We start from the raw sequence: 22,287 nt of genomic DNA, 5'->3' as shown, positions 1-22,287 counted from the left end.
TAGATATTATGATTCCTTTTTTTGCCCGTGATTTTCCAAAAAATTTCCTTAATGGCAGAAAGCATTCTCTATCAGTCAACAATCTAGTCAGAGAGAGTAGGGCGCGGTACAATATTATTATATTTTTTGCAAAAGATTAAATTATTTGATAGTTATTATATCTTGCTTGATCTCGTAAATTAATCCTTACGTGATAAGTTTTAAAGAATGTAAGTACCACTACCTACCTACATTGAAAAAGATTCGCTCACTTTCATAAATTACAAAACATTACACAGCTAAAGTAGCAATGGTTAAATTCAATAGACACACATTATAAGTCATTGACAATAGCATGCCTCGTCTCAAGAGTTTAAAAAGTGAAATTGTAACGATGGTAACTTATTGCAAGGGCTTACTTCCCTTTACGGTACACTCGTTTTGTCTGGAACAGTCAATTCCAGAGCCGTGATTCTGATTTAAGATCATATAAAAAACTTTCGCAGTTCCAATACAGGGCTACCAACCGTTTAGATTCCGGATGGACTGTCCTTGGTCCTTAAGCAGATGGATCCGTGTGTGGATTTTATGATGTCTTAATAGGATTTAGAGACAAAATATTATAAAAAATTAGAACTTCTGTTAAAATATTGGGAAAATTAATATGATCAGTTGTAATAATAAACAGGCAATTATTTTACCTTTCAAAGTTCGTTTAGCAAAGAAGGTGGATCATAAAAAAAAACTTCTTCTTCTTTTCGTGTCGACAACAAACCTAAACAGTGTCAGCCCAAAACTCCGCCACAAGAGTGGCGTTGTCAGTAGCACTCATCAAATCCTCCTGAGTGCAGTTGCTTGGGCACTCAGAGCAAAAAATAATTTAATCGGCTATAATATCTTTATAATATTCAAGCTATGTAAAAATAAAGCTAACTATGCTCATAAACCGTGTAAGAAGTTCCATGTGTATTTATAAATAACTAGCTGACCCGGCGAACTTTGTTCCGCCTTAATGGCAATAAATAAGCAGACTTTTTTTTTAATTTCGAACGGGATAAAAAGTATCCTATGTCCTTCTCCTGGCTCTAAACTACCTCCCTGACAATTTTCAGCTAAATCGGTTCAGCCGTTCTTGAGTTATAAGTGGTGTAACTAACACGACTTTCTTTTATATATATAGACTATTTGTCTCAAGTGTCTAATGCAGTCTACATATTATTCAACCACCGACATGCCGATACGAGTCATCGACTTTTGACATGTGTCAAAAAAGTCATATAAAGTACAAGTCGTCGACATGTTCCTTTATTAGAAACTAGCTTTCCGCCCGCGGCTTCGCCCGCGTGTTTTGTCTGTCACAGAAAAACTTTATCACGCGCGTTCCTGTTTCAAAAACCGGGATAAAATCTATCCTGGGACTGTCCTTTCCCGGGACTCAAACTATCTCTATGCCAAATTTTTATCAAAATCGGTTCAGTGGTTTAGGCGTGAAAGACAGACAGACAGAGTTACTTTCGCATTTATAATATTACATAGTATAGAAGTATAGATAAAGCCGCCGGGCTTGGCGTGTAGAGTCCTTTATATGTCCCATCAACATGGCAACCCTACCCGACTATCCGTAGTAATAAATAAAGGTAATCTTTCCGTTCAATAGTCGTTATTAAATGCCCTTTTATAAGAGAAGATATGGCGAGTAATTTATTGTTTCCATACATTGTACAGAGAAAGTTATGGGGTATAAAATTTGGCATTAGACATTTGGAGTACGTAGGATTTGGCAGAGTGCGCTTATGAAGAAATTAAATAATAATTTATGATATTTATGATAGCAACATATTGGGATCACTCTGTAGATACTGCCAGTCGACTGCTCTAACGACAAGGGTGGGCAGTCGTTGAGATGACAGCGCGAAAATCGTCGGCATCCACTAATTATGACCCTTATGTACCACTATATTGACAAAGTTCTCCGTCTTCGTACGCGATATTGGAAATTTGGCATCTACCATCGGCTGAATGACATTAGGCGTCGTCTTGGCTTTGATATTCAATTTTCAACGGTATTACCTTGACAATCAGTTCAAAATTGATTACTAGAAAATTATTTGACAGACGATTTCTACTCTCGACAAATGCATTTGAATTACCCCACTGGATACACTTTGGTACTTTTTTCATAATGTTATTTTGGCTAGTAGTGCATTTGGGCTAGAGTGATTTAGGATAACGTGCATTCATGCTAGGTATTCAGGAATACGCTGAGTAGCACCACCTTACTTTGATCGTAACTTTTTCGATAACCGGTGTTTTTGTATGGAGTTTGATAGATTTGTGATGTCAAAGTTAAAGTAAGATGATGCAACCCAGCCTTTGCGTAATTTATGAATAGAGGGAATTGTAATTCCTTCAGTATGTATTCAGTTTTAAGGTTTGTTGATGTATGTATGGGTCCGGTGCATCTATATACAATAACTCAAAGGTGACTAACTGACTGACATAGTGATCAATCAACGCACAGCCCAAACCACTAGACGGATCAGGCTGAAATTTGGCATGCAGGAAGATGTTACGATGTAGGCACCCGCTAAGAAAGGATTTTACGAAATTCCACCCCTAATGGGGTTAAAGGGGATCCATGAGTACCTACGAAGTCGCGGTCGGCCACTAGTTTAAGCTTTAAGTTTATACCTACCATTATTTACATACACTACCAGTATTTTTGTAAGCACCTCGACATACTACTGCCGACCTCTATTTTATCCACCAAACGAACATAAACCCGACAACTAACTCGTTACTTGAAACGATAACCATGTGTCTTTAGTGATGGTAATTTTATCAATATTTATAGCCGTGCCCAAATAATTGTGTTAACCGACATAAAGGGAAACTAACTCTGAAGGCTTCAACAATAGGAAGACATTAAGTCAAGCCGTTTCACCTGTCTTGCCTTGTAATTAGACAGTCGGAGAACATCGCCCAACATAAACATTAGTGCGAGGAACATAGATGCTCAAACATTAGTGAAGAGGTTTAAAAATTGACAAAAGAATGATCTAAAATTTAAGGGAAACCGAGGAGAGTTGTAACAGAGATAAAAAAAATAGGTAACGATAAACTGTTTTAGGTTCAAAGAAATGGATATTGTTACAACCCACCTCTGTTACAACTCTCCTGGGTCTCCCCTACCTAGTGTAAAACCAAATAGTACCACAGTGTAAATCTTGATGCCGATGTCCGTGAATGGGTACAGTTAGATTTGTATCCACAGATATTTAAATTATTTTATTTAATTAACTTAAATTTTAGGAGAATTTTATATGGATAAAATAATGGAAGAAAGATGAAGAACTTACATTTAAATCGATCCTCCTTATTATGGATCAATTAAATAGTTACTATGAGTAAAATTATGGAGCTATTTAATTTTATTATTATTGCTTAGGTTTAGTTTTACTATACTTTAAATATTTCATATCTCTATAAGCTCTATATAAGACTAAAATTATGATAGGTAGTTTGGGAACCTCAATTCCAAAAAAACAGGTGCGTAACATGCGCGCGAGTCGATGCGATAGCAAACCATCGGCATCCCCCAATTTGTATTGTTTTACAACGTGTTAATAGCTTTCCCGACGCCGATGGACTATAACGAAATGTTTAAATCCACCTATTAACTTTATAACTAATTCGATTATTTGTTTGTGTTGCTGTAACGGCTGTTGAGCTCTACATTTTTATGGCGCTTAATACAAAAGTTATTTAAATTCCATCCCATTAAAAAACATTTTGATAACTTATTTAAGTCGCTGACATAGCCCGACGGATTAGCAAGCTGAAGTGGCAATGGGCAGGGCACATAGTACGCAGAACTGACGGCCGATGGGGCACCAAGGTCCTGGAATGGAGGCCGCGTACCGGAAAACGCAGCGTGGGACATCCACCTACAAGGTGGACCGACGACATCGTAAAGGTAGCAGGGAAGCGCTGGACGCAGGCCGCTACCAATCGATCAACGTGGAAAGCATTAGGGGAGGCCTATGTTCAGCAGTGGACGTCCTATGGCTGAAATGATGATGATGATGATGAACTTATTTTAAAAAAATGGCTCCTAGGTAACACCATAAAACAACGTAAATCTCAATTTAATTTCAGTCACAGATTTTTCCTGTAATTGGTCTCAATTTATGTATCAAAATCCCACCAATCATAAGCCTAAATGAACTACTTGAACTTGAGTCCAGTTCTTAGCTTCGTACTGTGAAATTACCTAATGAGGGTTTTCGCGAATGAAAGATCCGCTAGATGGCGGGACGTGGATGTGGGGGCTGACTGCTGCGTGATTGGTGGATTTTGACATATCTGTCAATGTCATGTCAAAAATAACCAATCATGCATCATTTGGACCTCGCGTCAACGTATTGCCATCTGGCGGATTTTTCATTCGCGAAAACCCGCATTGGAGTCTGAGGTCCGTCTTTAAAACTAAGATGAAGAATACCTGGTACTATGTCTCATTTTTTGTTGAATGAATTAAGAACGTTGTACACTGGAACAGGAGAACAGGGTATCCATACAGGGCTAATCAGCACCTTGATTGATGTCAAGTGAGGAATGTTTCTTTTTTTGCTCTACTAATAGAGATCAGTAGTAATCAATTGGTAATCAGTCTTTAGAGATACGTGAAGCTAAATACCTACAAAATACAAACATTACAACGTTATCTAAAAATGTAGAGCAAGAAACTATTTTTAGATACTAATTCAACTAAAAGTAACCGCTTAAAATTTTGACCCGCATTCGGCGTAAGTGTTAACTATTTCAATGTCACTATTATCAGCCGTTATCATAGACACGGGTGATCACGTGACCGCTAGATAACGCGCCAAAACAACACGTCTGAGAAAAAACATCCCCAAAGAAACTTAACGTTCCGCCTTCACAATGCCATTCGCTGTCTCGCTTACACCACCACAAAACAGGCACGTGAGAAGGGGACGGGGGAGTCATGTGGCCAAACGTCAGTCCCCAGGTGAGTTCGAAGTTTGAACTTATTCGAACGCGAGCTTTGCGCGGGAAAGCACGTAGTTCGGTGCATCGCGAATCGCGGTCGGTTTTTTTTTATTTTTAAAATTGTGGCTTTGGAATCAAAGTATATAGTGACTGGAAAATTGCACATGGATTTTGGATATTGTGGAAAATGTTTTGTGTTATGTTTCTGGAACTGTCGCCTGTATTGTGCAACAAATAGGGATTTCTTTTGAGGACACGGAACGGTGAGTCGGGATCGGGATGCTTTGATACGATTGTAAAGAAATACTGACAAATATAAGGAATTGTAAAGGATGCCCCTCGTGTGGATTCCATTGGCGAGTTTCACTTCCCACACAACTGTGCGTTAAAATTCTCATGAACATATTTTTTTTCCTTAAATTCGTGTATTTTTCTGCAATAACATGGTTAAAGGAAAAATACTTCTTTTTCACTTCCGTAATTGAATCAATATTTTTAAAATTAAATAAATTAACATAGTAGCTATACGAGCTCCAATTACAATTTTCAATATGTATGCAATCCGTAGTACGTTTAAAACTTACTGCTGAAAGTCTGAAAGACTCTAAAACCACGTGACGAGCCGTTACAACAGATACGCACGGTAACAGACTTAACATAGTTTATAATATCAAATAATATATTAAATGTACAAAATCATTACTATTTAAAACATTTCATAAAAATATGATTCGTTTTGGCTGTCATTAAAATACAATCAAGAGTCATTCGAGGTTAAAGATTTCGTCAAAGATAAACATGTCACCTCCCTTTATTTTTAATATTAAAGGATTTATATAAGTATTTATTTTGATGGACTATGATGGTTACATATCTATTTAGAAAATGACACATTTTTAGAGAAGTAACGCCTGGCGGAAATAAAAGATAGAGTCATCGGTACATATAAATATTAAAAGAAAGGAGGAAATACATGCTTAGCTAAACTAATTTATGCTTTACTACTTCTATTTGTAATAAGAATATTTTACACTACCCCTTACACACATTTTAAATAGAGAGCTTGCTGTACATTTCTATTCCTGAAAAGTGGCAAAAAGAAACTCAGTCAACTTTATCCGCTTTATGTTTCAAAGTTCTGTCTATTTTCTTATTCTTTACTTTCTTTTTCCTCAATCATATACTAAAACTTATTACTAAACACGAACTATATTTGTTTTCCATAAACCAACAAACTCCATGACAACTTTCACACATTTTCTCAGGCGTAATCAATTCACAAAAACCCAATCGCATAATTATGTATGATATGTGCATAGCGACTATGGAATTATGTATGGGATCGATGGGCTATGACGATGGTATTTGAAATGCGTAGTATATTGACTTTTAATAGTTTGTACAACCCTCGGTTGGCATAAATTTTGTGCGATCGGAAAAATGAATTTTTCGCATAACATAGGTACCTAATCAAATTAAGATACTTTTTAGTTTATTGAATGTCAATTAATATAGAGACTAATTAAAACTAACTTAATGTAGATAGAAACTAATCGGATGCGAATGCAATTTATTTATTAATTTATTGAGGATGAAACACCGTTCAGGTCAGCACTGAATTTAAAATATGACTTCTTACGACAACTTCCGCAGTTATGAATCGAAACCAATATAAATTAAATCGATTTACCTCTCTACCCCATTCAGCTCATATTCGCACTTCCTCGCACTTGGAAAGTCAATGAAATTCAAACGCGAAACCTTTAAGGGCCCTTTACACCCTTGAGCGACCCTCAATAAGACAATGGATCACAACAACCACTCTCACGCACTTACAATCAGCCTTTAAGGTCAGTTAGACCCTTAATTAATGCTAGAGTAGGACAGAGATATATGACTTTTCATAGCGCACGAAAGAGACGAGAGAATAATATGAGAATACAGATTATACACACCCCATAGAGTATAAAATCAGCGGACCATGCGCGAGTTTTTGCAGAACTCATACCTCTTTTATTTTTTAGTATGTGAGAATGCTTTTACAGTCTAGTGCATTTGTGGATTTTTTTAATACTGGAAGAATGATTAGCACGCTATCTTTTGAAAGGGTGGGACCGAGCTTAAGGAAGGTCGTTATTTTTGCTGTTATCTTTTATGAGCATTAAGAGCCATTTTACATTTTCGTGCGAATTTCTAAGATTTCGGAAGCATGAATTACTATCTTAAGCAACACCCAAAGATTATTTATTAACTGCGAAATATAGGTCCATCCTTGTTGTTGACCATTAATGTAACGGATTTACTAAAACTCTTTTGCTTAATTCGCAGTGCCCCATCTCCCACAACCATTTTACGGAAAAATTGCCGCAGACTCATTTTCAAAGTCCTGTATCTATTATTTATGCTCGTATAATAAACTTAAAAATATATAGTAATCATCGGACATATATTCTTGTAGTTCAATAATCAAACGGATTCTTGAATTTCATTACCATTATTGAGTAAAATCTAAAAATAATTTAGCAAATTTTTAAGATTTACGTCACATTTTGATCGTAATTTTTGGTTTAAATACACAGCAATATCAGCAATAAAAGTATCCCAGAGTAAAGAATATTCATTGGAGAATTGATTTCTACAGTTATTGTTTAAATATTAGTAACCAATTTGTCAAAATATTGATGTGAATAACAGTATAAATTACAATGCTCAAGCCGACATCGATTAGTATGGCGCGAGCGCCCGTCAAGGCAGGACCTGTGTCATTTTTCCCGCCATGACGTTTACGTGCGTTCGTGTCGTGAAGCGGTGATTTATACGGCGACCAAATATTTTTGATGGTATGTCGAGAGGTCCCTGTTTCGAGTCGGCCGTTTGGTGTAGTGGTTCGAAACTGACTAATATGCCGAGAGGTCCCGGGTTCGATTCCCGGCTGAGCAGAAATTGAAATGATGAATTATAATTTCTTTGACGGGTCTGGGTATTTAATAAATAAATTATAAAAAGTATGTAAGTAGTATATCCAATAAGCTGGCTAGCACCCTTAACACAAGCATATTAGTTGCTTACTTTGGGACTAGATGGCGCTGTAAAATTGTCCAAAGATTTGTTTATTTATTTATCCGCTTTGAGTTTTGTTTCGTGTAGAAAAAGAAGCGTTGTATCGAGAGAGTTTTGTTGTTAAATCTATACTCATAAAAGAGGAAAGATTTGATTATTTGTTTGTTTGAAGGCAATAGGCTACGAAAAAAAAATCTTTCACGATTAGAATCCTAAATTTTTTCTATGTAGGTTATAAAATATTTTTAAAACTTTAGTCAAAATCTTCGATAATTTGACGTTTTAATAAATATTTTATTGTTTTCAATACGATTTCTTTACTAGTTTTTAGAAATTCTACGATTTAACTAGTGTTTATATTTTATGTATAATTTATTAACTTCTAAAATATATTCTCTATTGATAGATGACGCTTTGTATTTTATAAAAATTATTACCTGACGAGGTTAAAAAGGTGTAGAATGTTATTTTGGATTTAACTTGCTTCCATAGAGATATAGAGAGATGCTAAGTAATGCGCTGAGTTCGAAACTCAGTGTCGCATTATAAATTCACACACACAAAGATATCAAAATATGTACTCATTATCCACTGCGATATCAGTATTCAATGTTCGAATAACCTTTAGTAGTATGCTAGCAATGTAAACTGTTTACATTATGCCGACGCTCCTGTCATCATTGCTTTCACAAGCAATATGTTCTGTTTTTGGGCATATTGTTGCGACACCGGCTCCGCCCCTTTGTCACTACAACAATAACTCATTACCCAGAATTTTTTTTTTGGGTGATAAAACTGTAGTGGTGTATATTGTTATTCTGGTCGACGCCAGGGATGGATGAGCGTCCGCTGTCGCTGGCGACAGGGTCTTCTGGTTTAGGTCTCAGGAAAAATGAAATCCACTCGTAGAAATTAATAAACTCAGTGTATTCCCGAGAATAATTACACACAGCACTAGTGCTCAGTTGAGAGAGACTCTAGAGACGTATTGGAACTGAGTGAACCAACAACGATCTTGCGATAGGAACATCCGACCCGAGTGATAGTTGAACACAGACTGACTGGCCTACCAGGCCTCTGTCACTCGCCTATGCCGGCCGAGATAATTACCTACAGCGCGCGACAACTCTAAGTTGCAAATCAGTCAGGGCCGCCACGCGCCTGTGTACACAAGCGTACATAAACACGCTCGGTCGATCATCGTCGCAATCAAGGTTTATTGTTCCAACAGCACTGTTTTTCCTCTTTACAATGGAAAATCGTAATATTTAGAAATAATAATTAACTGTAGTAATTTAATTAATTAAAAATAACAGGAATTACAAACAAATGTGTTACAGAAAATTACTTATCTACTAGACATGTATTATTTATGTGGTAACACATCCCACTACGTAATCCACATATTGATATATGAAACCATGTAATATAGAGCGAGGCAATTATAATTTTAGCTAATAAAAACATTAACTTTACTTCACCGTGTCTTGTTTCCGACACTACACCTTTTAAAACGTTTGTCCAATTTCGAATTATCGCAACACTGAAGTTTATTAATAGGTACTTTGGAGATGGTACGATATACAAACACCACTAGATTAACGTTTACCAATCGTAAATACAATAAATGCTTCTTAAAATTAAGTTTTTATTTATTTTACTTTGCTTATACAACCCTGACGCTTGAGCTGCGAGGTAGATACATTCTGATCACAAAAAAATTGCGCTCTTATGAGCGTAGTATTACGGTGCGATTTCGAATGCACCAGGTTCGTTGGAAATTTTGCATTATTATTATTACCGTTAAAATGTCGGCATCTGATCAATTGCGATTTCTGTTGCTACTATTATGTATTCTGTGCTAATACTGCTGTACTGTACTGTAAAGTTTCATCAAAATCTGTTCAGTAGTGTTTGCGTGAAAGAGTAACATACATCGTGACATCCACACAAACTTTCGTATTTATAATATTAGTAAGACTAGTAAGAAGTAACATAGTAAGATGAATTATTTTAGTTATTTGTTTAATAACAATAATATTTATTTATTTATTTCTTAGTTCTGTCTGATAATGGATCTTGAGGAGTTGCAATGGCCACCTCCATTGCAACTCCGTAACAAAACAATAGAACCCTGTGGAGTTTGGGTTTGTGTAATTCGCCTTGACGAATATTTCATCCCTAAATGATATCCAGAGTCCGATGATGGAGCTGTAAGGGGGCAGATTTTTTTTCACTATGTTGACTGTCTTTATTTTGTACTTAATATAATATTTTACATATTATACCTATTCGTGTTTCATTATTAATCGAATTATAAAAATCTTTAAAAGACGAAATAAACTCTATTAAAATTTTAAATAAATTTATCAAGTTTATTAACCGTATTCTACCATAAAATTAATTACTTATATCAAGTCTTAATAAGGTCACGGTTCAAGATTTTTTTGTCCATTTCGGCGTTCTTTTTACTCTTTTGTTCGTTGCGTTGACAGTTTTCAGCTAAATTCGCGCGGAATATTTTTGTGAAATGGCTCTTAATTCTACCTGTACTTCTGAAACTGTCATAATAATTGTGGGAAATGTCATAGGGAAATGATAGAGTGCTAAACGGGTAATATGTATTCGTGGTTTGGGCAATGGTCATAATACAATAAAAAAAATGAGTTGAGAGTGTGAAGTTGTAATGTAAATAAATAACAGAATAACTAAACGAATCTCAAACTTAAATTCGATCTTATGCGTAGATTTTAAAGTATCTATGTAGTTACTTCTCTCTTATGGATCAACTTTTACAAACATGACAGCAATTTCTCCAATCTTTTTAAAACATCTACAGCGAAATTAAACAAACGGCAAACGGGTCTTAAATTATGTCTACTTATATGGGATTGGGAAGCACATTAATCAATACGTAGAGGAAAGACACTAATTTATACAATTCCTAGTTGTCCCTTCCATTAATTATGCATACGATATTCAAATTGCGGTCCCATGCAATAAAAATCTCCCTTCCATAGTCTTAAAGTCACGTAACAAACAAATATTAATTCCATTGTGACCCTTGCCTATTCAAGTCGAAATTAAAAAATAAAAAAGACAACCTCTTGTCAATGGTCTATTCAAAAAAATATAAAAACAAATCGTAGAGATGCTACTTCCTTGAGTTAACCCGTTAACCGAACCGTAAAATATTGTATTATCATTGTAATTTATTTGTTTAGAGCCCAATGAGGAGCACGCATTTAATTATGAGATTCAAAGGGTGGCTACAAGGACTTGTTGCTTTTTAATCTGGATAGTTAAAGTGCGCAAAGGCGTATTGTTTTGGGAGCTTGTTTAGTTTTATTGCAGTGTTGTGCTATTATTTTGAAGGAGTTAGAAGTAAAAAGAAGTAACAAAAGTGATAAGTCGCTGAATAAAATATTTCTTTTTTTTTTTCATTTCATGAGAGGATGAAATATTGCTATATCAAAGTAAATAAAAGTATTTTTCCTATAAAGCAAGCTAACATGTCCTTGCGATGTTTCACTCTGATATTCGATATTGGCACCTTACTCACATGCCTAGATTTAACTGACAGCTTACTGACATAGGCGTTTCCAAAAAAAATTCAACTGCTAATTTTATTTAAAATCAAAGGAGTAGGTATTTTCTACACTTAATAAATAACCTAGTATTTCACCTAGAGTCCCCTTCCTACTACTTTATTTAGCGTTTATTTTCTACGTAACAAGTCTCGCCCAAGCTTCAATATCACTTACTAAGCAAGTTTTTTTAGGTCGTCGGTTCACACGGAATCCAAACAGCCGAAGCAAGTGAAAAAAATAACAATAATAGTACGAAATTGTAACGACTCGACGAAGGGGTGACGACGATTGAGTTAGTCGATTAAATCGATTGGAAGATTTAATTTTGAACCCCAATAATCGATTTGTAGATTTTTGTGAACCTAATTTCGATCATGAATAATTGCTAATGTGAAATTTGTATTTTTTCTTCTTTTTTTTTGTAATTAAATAGTGCATGATTAATATGTAACATACAAAATACGAAAATAATAGGAAATAATTGTAAGTCATCGGGAGCAATAAATCAATGGTTACTGTTATAATTTGCGATTAAGTACTAGGGAAAAAACATGTCACATAAATACGTAATACATAGTATATCTAGATGACGTTATTAAACTTATTTACATTCTTGTCTAAGAAATTATCACTTCAAATTGCAATAATTAACCCAAATGAATCGCTCACTATGCCTTTTAAAGCATTAATGAACCAACTCATTCTAGAAATATTTCAGAATGTAGCAAAATTATCACAAGTAGTAAGTCTTGAAGTTTTCGACATACCTATTACCCTTAATAGGGCGACAATTATAGGTGCGTTTGCTTTAAAGCTCCTACGTGATGTTATAGGACTAATCCAAAATCTCGTTACTACTACGTAGTGTAGTGCTACAGCGCAACTGTTGTGGCCTGAATCTTAAGTTCGGCCTCTAATGAAACCTGAAATGAGGCATAGGATGCGTGGTAAGCTTTTATCGCGCCATTTTATCGATTTTACGTCGCGCTAAGTCCATACATTTTATTGTCATATTCATCAATAAGATTTTATCACGGCGCGCATCCTAGCCCGGTTGAAAGATTGAGTAGTGATGCAGAAATAGAGCACGTAATTAGTTTTATTCGGCTAACTTTATTGCTTAAATTTTTAACGCCTCCAGCATTCAAACAGCGATTTCTTCAAAACTTCAAATTAGAATTTTAAAAGTACTCTAACTCTACCCCAGTCTTATAGAGCACTTATTTTTATTTGTATAAAGTCTATTTTTCATCATAATACTACCAAGAAATACTAAAATTTCATTACATACGGTACGTGGGACTCTTAACTGTTTGGTAATTGACAGTGAGTGAGTAAAATGCAACATACTAGCTAATTGGTCTTTAATATCAATGCGGAATCACTAAATGGTTACATTTGGTACGTAGATTCAATATGGCAAGACATCTGGACAAGTGATTTGCCTAGTATGCCGAAAGGTTCCGGGTTCGTTTCTCGGCCGGATCAATTAATTGCTTTTCTTGCTAATCTCCAGTGTGAGTGTAAGTAACTGTTGGTGTGTCTTTGAAAGATGGCTTTTGCTTAATGTCTGTTGTTTTTTTAAACCTCTAGTAATAGAATAATAAGTATGTTTCTACAGAAGTTGCATTCTATACAAATGTTTGTCCACTTGGTTTTCGATGTATCGCAGAAATCCTTTAACATGCGTCTCGCGTTAAAAATAATGTTTTTCAGTTACTTATTAGTTACTTATAACAACATAAATGCGAATTTTTGTGTCGATTATTTTTTGTTTTTTTTTAACCAAACAAGATCTAGCCTAGATCTAAATATTTATTTATGAAAATAAATCAGTTCCTTTTTCATGGTCTACTTTTGAAAGCCATTCAATTTCAACGGTCGTCCTCAACAAATTCGACAATCGTGTATGTCTTTGCCTTAATTTTTATTTAAAAACAAATAAATCAACATTTTAAAGTTACAAAACTCTTCCGTCTCTTTTTGACTCGTGTCGGTTTGTATATCGCTATCCCTCTCTTCCATCTAAGCCAGGTGTCCAATAAATCACATGGTTGGCCTCCTGACCTCCGGGTCTTGGATTAAGGGATTTAGTTCCCAGGGCTGCGACCACGACGTGGTGTATTAAATAAGCTGTAGGCATAGACAAGCAGTTTTGGGCTATAGTTGGATGTATGTGATTCAACATTCAACCCTTTCTGTGCGAACTTTGAGTGAGAAAGAAGCTATTTTGGTTTGAGTTGAGTATATTACATAAAATATTATGTAACATGTCATAAATCGTTCTCAAAGTACATAAATATTTTGAAACGTTGTGAAATTATATTGTGCGATGCAGTTTTGTAACAAACTGTAAATGAAACCTATAAGAATAAATAAATAAATGGAAATTGTAAAATATTTATTAAATTTTAAACACATCATCATCATTCATCATAACAATTAATCTTTGACTTCAAAGATGCGATTTTTTACTTCAAGTTACCAAATTTTTTTAAGTCTAGAATATTATCATATTTTTCAGATCATTAACACTTTGGCTTCTCTACCTTTGTTGCTATAAAAAAAATCTATTTTACTTTTAAATTTTAACCAAAAACTAGCTTTTTGTTAACCAACCGCTTAGTAATCCTCGCTGAAAAAACTATTTGAGAATGGCGTTCCAAGTCCGCCATGTCCGAAACCTTTTAATGTGTTACATAAACATTAACAAATCGACAACTGTCATTGGCAGGTACTCAGGTAACCGAAAAACTGGTTGTAGAAGAAAAAGAACCCCTTTAAAAACCCGCCATTTCAGAAAAGTCATGTTCGAATGTTTGAAAAGAGAACCATTTTGAAGTTGACAATAGAGCGAGTTCAATTTTTTTTGCACATTCGAAGAAGGCAAAGGAATAACGGCATGCAGCCAGGTATTGTGAATGAAATATCGACTTTCAGAGGGGCATTTCTCATACGCAATTTATTAAAAAAAGTTTTATGTTATAAAGGATAAAGCGAAAGTGGTTGTAAAGTTTTACAGCTTATTAATTAAGTACATTGGGATTATCTTTTTGAGTAATATTTATGTTGGTAGAGTGCGGTAGTTTTATAGCCAATAAATGAACGTTACACAGTGATAAAGACGTTTGATTACTTAACAAGAGAATCGGGGAAGTTCTATGAGGGTAATATTGCACTAATACCATTTAATTTACTTTAATAAAGATTCATTCTAGATTATTTTATAAATCTGTAAATATAAATGCTTTTTATGTAGTTGCATGACTGTTTTCTGCCAGAAAATTTTTTTTGCTACTTTCTTTTACCGTTTTTACTTCTTTCCAGCCAGTTTCTGCCACATTCTGAAAAAGCAACCTAAGAAAAACTGTCTTGTTTTCTGTTGAAACTTTTTTCTTTTCACCTGCCAGTTATACCACAGAGTTTAATAAAGATAGACTCCCTAAATTAAAACCCACCTATATGACCTTCCAGCCCCAAAAGATTACAAAACGAATTATTTCTCAATACTGATTGCGTATTGAGTCCACCGCCCCTCGAGTTTGCTCGTAAATTTCCCACAACGCCGTCAAGGTGCGATTGTTGTCAAAAATAAATCATACCAATAAAAAAACTAGATCGGAACTCCTTGACAACCGTTACGAATGTTAGACAGGAATACAGTCTTTACTCTTTGGTAAATAAGACCGTTATTCCGTGACCTTTTGAATCTTCTGAATATTCGCACACTTCCTCGTACAATATGACAAAGCAAAGATGCAGGATCTTGCTCCAGATACGACAATGATCTTATTATTCTGATTTAGTTTGAGCGAATCCGAAAGCGATTGTTAAGTGAACAATGCCGAGGGTGCCCTGACATCTGCCAAGATTTTTTTGAGGTCGAAGAGTATAGAAAATTAACCAGCACAACGTTCTCAAGTCAGCCAAGTGAGATTGGATATCCAATATGTATGGGAAGAAATTAAATACAAAAACTTTTTTCACTATTTTTTTTTTATTTAAAACAAAATCATCGTCATGCACTCATTGATGCTAGTTTAGTTCTTTTTTCTTTCATTCAAACAATTTTTGTGTATTCTAAAGACTTAATGATGCCTCAATTTTAAAATGTAAAGTAAGCCTAACTAAAAATGCAAATTTCTAAGAATAACCCATAATTTAAAAAATCAATTAGAACCAAAAAGGACATACAGCCTATTATTAAAAACCATTAACAGTCTACCATTAAACAAATAAAAACCAAAAAATTAAACACTTTACCTTTAAAATTAAACAGATAAATCTCAAATTGAAACCACCCCAGTGTTTATATTGAAATATCGTACAAAACAAACACTCTCTCACGTTAATTACATAAGCTCTAAATAATTAACGAAGCTTGCCCTTTAATTTTACGGCGAATGCGTTTATGTCCATACCTTTAGGGCAGCATTCTTCGAAAAAGTTTCTTTTAGGAACATAAATGCTTTTAACGCGTGGACTTACGCCCTTTTAAAACAACTTAAGTGGACTTAAGACCTTTTTAAACTGCTAAAGAGCTAAAACGGCGAGGATGTGTGCCCTTTTGAAAATAAATGTTAGCTTGATAATAAGTTTAACCGCAGTTTCTTTGGAACTACTTTTAAGCTCGCTCTACCGTTAAGAGCTTTTTAAATATGATACTTAGTACGTTTTTAAACTGTATTTTCTCGTACTTGAGGTGTCTGTTTATTGAAATATTCATAAAAAAGACTGATTTAAACCAACACTCTTAACATTTTGTACTTTGGTTTCTTTCTAGAGAAACTCTAATTTCTCGAGCATTCGAGGCAAATCTGGATTTAAAGTTTTCTTCATGTTCTGGAAGTACAAACTGTGGAATTATCGAAGAGTTGCGCTACGGTCACGAACGAGTATGTGAAATTAGCGAACGACAATATCGAATATTTGAACGGAACCAACGCAGTGCAAATAGAATTCTAAAAAATGCTTTCAAAAAGCTCTGGCTAACATTTTAGGCATACCTATAATAATATGGTGCCAAGAACCAAAAGATCAAAGACTTCCATAAAGTTATTTTTAGCATGCTTTCTTTAACTTCTCCGAAAGAAGACTCCGAAATAAAATAACTTCTCCGGAATGTTTTTAACAACTCATATAGAGCTTTATTAATGTGCTTTACATCAAACTACGTAAAGATAGTAAACTGTACTTACGGCCTACCTCAAAAAACGAGAGATATTAAATTTTCTATGAAATTACCAAAACCCCTTGATACGTCTGCTAGACTGCCATATGGCGAGATTGTAGATAAAATTATAAATTATAATAGATACAGTAGACGTAAGTTACGGCATATTGTGGGGGAGGGTTGTTGACCGCTGTGCGTTAGCGCACTAAATATTTGGTTACATAATTTTATACAATTTTAGGAATAAATCATAAGTAATTTTACATATATTTCAACTTGAACGTCTGTTTGGACATTTTTATAAGCAAATTTTATAGAACTCCGTTTCATAGTTAAGTTTTTACTGATCATCACGAGTATTGTGTTTCAAGACTTCTGTGAAAGGCCGAAATCTACCTATATGACGATATCAGCTTATTATTTTATTAATTTAAAACTTATATGCACACAAAACACAGTAAGACGAAATTAATATCAGATTATTCTGTAATACGCGAACGAATAAAGATATAGAACTTACTACAATACAGTTTAAACAAGTTGATTTCGATTGCTCTATTGTTTCGTAACTAGCGAAAGATGGATAATTTTAGTTGGATTTCAACAATATTATTTAAACTATCGTTTCAATATGCTTTAAAATTAATTTTGTTATAAGTTGACTTCAAGCTTTGAAGAAGCCATAGGAGAAAGCTGTCATAAGAAAATATTTAAAAACATAGGAAAAAGGACGTAGGACAGTTTTTATCCTGGGATTCAAACTATCTTTGTACCAAACATCAAAATCGGTTCAGTAGTTTAGGCGTGTAAGCGTAACAGACAGTTACTTTCGCATTTATAAAATTAGTTGGAATTTTCTTTATTATGAAAATATACAGCTTAGTATGCTGGAAATTCCTATCACTATATTGAGGCATTTTCCAACACAATAAAAAACAAATTGGCGTCCACAGGTCAACAAGTAAGGTCAAACACTCAATATCTAATTGCAGTACAATTAGTAGCACTTATCGAGGCGCGTACGTACCAGCTGCGTTTCAAGCGGGGGTGCGCGTGCGCATATGAGATGACAATCGATTTTCAACTTTAACACACTGAGATAAATATGAATATCCTTTGATATGTCCGAGGCTGTATTGGTAGCACTTCTGGTATGAACTTTATTAGTAGTACTGTAGAGTTTAAATTGATAGGTTTAGAAGTTACATGTTTTAGAGAAGTTCAGGTGATGATGTTTGTCACTTTTTCAACTACATAGCTGTAGCGGAAGTTAATACTCTTCGAGTAATACTGTTACTTACAATGACCATAGAATCACCATAATGTAATACTTGTAAAGCCTGGTCCGTGAGCACGTAGAATTTTGTGCAATGACCCCAAGCTACCCATCCTTATCGCTCGCGCGTAATTATATTGCTGTGCAAAATTCTACGTGCTCACGGACCAGGCTTCAGTAACCACCTTTAGAAGTTCCAAAACCTACCTGAAGGTGTCCCAACGATCTTCAACGTATTTTGAACTTTATTAAAATTATCTAAGGCTTAAAAATACTTTTCATACTTAGTGGTTAAAGGGACAGTTCCTGTTTGATGTGTTTGCTTTAAGACTCTACCTTTTAAAAGAAAAGAACTTTAAATGAAATGCATAAAGTAATTAATATACGGTGAAGTGTTTTATCATTATCTTAGTTTTCGTTTAACTCACTGTTGGATATTTTGGAGGGGGGAGGGGGGAATATGCTTTTGATAAGCTAAATGTGTGAAAGGTCAAGCCGCGGGCGGGCTTAAGCTAGTACAACTACAGACTACACATTCTAGTAACAAATAGCATGTATTATAAACGCTTTATAAAAGATGCCTCAGCGTTTATATTAAATGTGCTGTTGTCCGTACGTGCATTTAACAAAATAACACCAAGGGTTCGATCTCGTTTTAAAGATCACCAATACATCTAATTAGTCAATTACAATAACGCCCGGTGCGGTGCAGGTGCATTTTATTGGCACGCGCTCTTATTTAGTGCCATTAATTTGCATCTGCCAATGCATGTTATATTTACTGGGAAATTAAATGAGCTTTTTTTTGTCCTGTCTTGTAGAACATGTTTATTTCTTGTTTTTTCTTACGTAATTTACTCTTAACAACTGTATTTACGTCGTTCTTTTATAAAAGTAGATACCTAGAATACCTACTTAGTTATTGAACGGACTCAAGATCAAAATTCAATGTAACATGCCCACCATAGGGGCATGCAGAAGTGATAAACTTAGTTTAAAATGCTATAAATCGCTGTTTAGTAAGGAAAATAACTTAAAACGTCAGATCTTACTTTGATTCTGCTTTTGATACAATGATAGCTGTAAAATACGTACCGAATGAGGGCTATCGTTTTTATACTTAACAGTTGGCACCCCTGGCGATTGACAGGACCTTACTCTACAGTGGCGCCATCTTGATGAGTGCAAATGCGATAGTCCTCCTACCACTTTAGCACTCACAAGTTGGCGCCACTGTCTTCGCTACTAGCAAGTGACAGGACCTTACTCTACAGTGGCGCTAACTGGTGAGCGCTAAAACGATAGCCCTCATTGAGAACCTCCTTCTTTAGTTGAAGTCGGTTAAAGTGACGAGCTTTTTCAACCTCTAATTTGGACAAACGTCAAAAATCTGTCAAACTCCATACAAAAAACACCGGTTATCGTTACAGTTACGGTCAAAGTTAGGTGATACAACAACTCAGCCTAAAACTTGTTTATTGTATATGATAGGTACTTTTATATGCCAACAAATAACAGAAATATTTCAGCACACCTTTCTAGTCATAAACTATAAGCCACATACTCGCATATAAAACTAAAAAATGCCAGCCACCAATATGGTACCGTGGGGTCAAAGCTTTGAATAAAACATGAGCAGCGCCACCTGCCGTCAACCGACTAACATTTGGTTCACAACATGTCACTGGTGAGTGGAAAAATGTGGAAATGCGTTACGTGCCATTGGGCGTTTGACAATGACATGTGACTATAGTAAAAGTTTCTTTTTTTTAATCGAAGTCGACAAATTGTGGCTTGGGACGAGTTGATGAATGACTCGGTGATAGTTTGAAAACGTGCTAAATTTTTTCTTGATTTTTCGATTGGCTTCGTGCGGTTAGCTTGCACATATAGCCAGTAAATAGTGATATTCAAGTACATAATTTATGATTCTAATTATTATTAGCTATGATAATTGATGATACCCCCTTTATCTTGAGTTTCAGTAAAATTTTTCTTCTATCTTCAAGGAAAGAAAAGTGTTTTAATGTGCTCATTATGAAACGTACCTACTTAACTCTACCTTGATAATCAACCTTAACTAAGTTTCTAATTCAACTTCAGTTTGTGTTGCAATTTTACTCGGTTCATTCGAAGTATCGTTGTCAACGAGAGCTCTATTTTAATGGCTGTAACTGTAACGACTCTTGAGAAAAGAATATTAATTATCTGCAAAAACACTCTTCACTTTTAACAATTGAGCTGAGCCCTAAAGGTCCAGATCACTTTCAAAATCTAAAGTAAAATACCCGGTCAGTTTTGGCGCAAGCCGGTTGATACTCTTTCAACATTTAAAAAGACCCTTATCTCTGGTTTTCATCAAACGATAGTAAAAGCTCTTAACGCGTGCGCTTAGAGGTCAAATTGTCGATACAACAAGCAAGAAAAGAACTGATCTTACACTGGCCGCTAAGAAAAATTCAAATCAAAAAATCGAAATCCGCTAAAACGTGTTTCGTGCCATTGAAAACGGCGACGCAGACGAGAGCTCATCGTACAGTTGCAAATCTGTGGACTGTATGAAACTAAACCTTATTTCTTACAGCGTTCGGAAATCGGACCTATTCAGAAATAATCGAACGTTTTAAGAGAAACTTTTTGTTCTGCTACCCCTGTTTCGCGAGACGTGCATTTGATATTAAAAAATGCTCCAGAAGAAATCTTATATTCAATAGTAATTTGTTGAATAGCTAGGGAGAGGATAATGGACCAAGTCGTACGCCCTGTTTTTGCGGTGTTGTATTAGTTCGCGAAATTCTCCAGGGTCGTTTTGTGTACACACTGGTTTTGGAACGCAGCATGTGACTGTCAGAGCACGGTCGGTATGAATGCGCGCCAAAATCATAATTACACAGTCAATTTGGTAGGCAAAGGAATATGTGAGTTATTGCCTTCAGCGTAACCGAGATGAAATCGGCCGTTTCGAGCTATCAACAAAGGTTTTTGTAAAGAATTTTTGGAGTTTGCATAATAATACGGTCGCGATTTAGTTGGAAAGCGACTAGTTGAGGTGATTGGCGTGATAATTAGATTAGAATGACGTTTGTTGTCAAATTAGAAACGATTTTAGAATTGTAAATCAGTCTGGTGGGGGTCGGATTGCTTTCATTTCTTTAATGCTAATGAAGCGTGCTTAATTGTTTAGTTAACAATTAAAGTGAAAACTTAACTACGCGCATTCTAAATTAATTTCCATAACCTCCGCAAATAATATAACGGTTTTTTATTTTAAACGGAGAAATCGCGTTCCATTTTCCCTTTTTTTAAGCAAATCGCGAGTAAACATAAATCCATAAGGCAAACAAATGACGATCGTAACTTCAAGCGCCTACAAAAGTGTATGAATTCAGTAAAGCCATAAACCCACTAGCCCACATTCGGCTCTAAACTTAACGGCTTTCGGCTCATGTACAAAACAAGTGCGATGTTCCACTCGCACGTACATAATAAAATTTTAAGATTTACTCTTACAACGAAGTTTGGAAGTGTGTTTATTACTGTACCAGTTAGACACAATAGAACGTAGTAAGATTACAATAGAAGTTTCTAGGTGGTGTAGTAACTTTAAACACCTCTAAAACCCGCATCTAAGTACTAAAAACTGTAGAAGTAATTGCAAATTCAGCAAAAAAGAACTAAATTCAGTTCAAAATTTTGATGTCCAGACTAAGAATCGAGAAGTCCTTGAAAAATTCGGACGATGGTCGTTGGAGGTCGGAATCTTAATAAGCTCTACTAACTCGCAAACTGGTCCATGAAATGCGTCGCCATCAAGACGTTTAATATAAAAAGTATTTTGATTACAACATAAATGCCTGGTTAGGTCTTTAATACATGACGCGTCTTTTGAAAACTTTTTTTGTTGTTGGTATATCAAATTAAAACACTGGCCAGTTGAAGAAATTTTAATCTGTATGTAAAATGATGCTTAAAACAGAAACTTTTTTCTTTTGCTCGTTTAAGGTGAACATTACTGGCCAGTTACAAAATAAACTTTTAGAAACGCTTTGACGTTTTCGATTATGAAAAAACAAAAGAAGTAATGCAAAACAAAATCAATTTATCTACGTGACATGGTACTCGTAATTATAAGGTGAAAAATGGTTTTTGTTAGTAAAATATGTATTTTTATACAAATAACTAGCGACCTGCAC

The 22,287-nt window shown here is 35.0% G+C and overlaps 1 protein-coding gene across 1 annotated transcript in view; it reads left to right on the top strand.

The window, feature by feature from the left end:
• The first annotated feature begins 5,054 nt into the window (after positions 1-5,054).
• The window catches only part of LOC135078129 (uncharacterized), a 49,255-nt gene continuing 32,022 nt past the window's right edge, over positions 5,055-22,287 (top strand). The window contains exon 1 of the mRNA XM_063972718.1: positions 5,055-5,258. The gene's annotated coding sequence lies outside the window, so the exon portion shown is untranslated. The remainder of the gene's footprint in view (positions 5,259-22,287) is intronic.

Source organism: Ostrinia nubilalis, chromosome 2, assembly GCF_963855985.1.
Source record: "Ostrinia nubilalis chromosome 2, ilOstNubi1.1, whole genome shotgun sequence".
Classification (NCBI taxonomy): domain Eukaryota; kingdom Metazoa; phylum Arthropoda; class Insecta; order Lepidoptera; family Crambidae; genus Ostrinia; species Ostrinia nubilalis.
The sequence above is the reverse complement of the archived record's forward strand: the minus strand, read 5'-3'. Positions and strand labels throughout refer to the sequence as shown.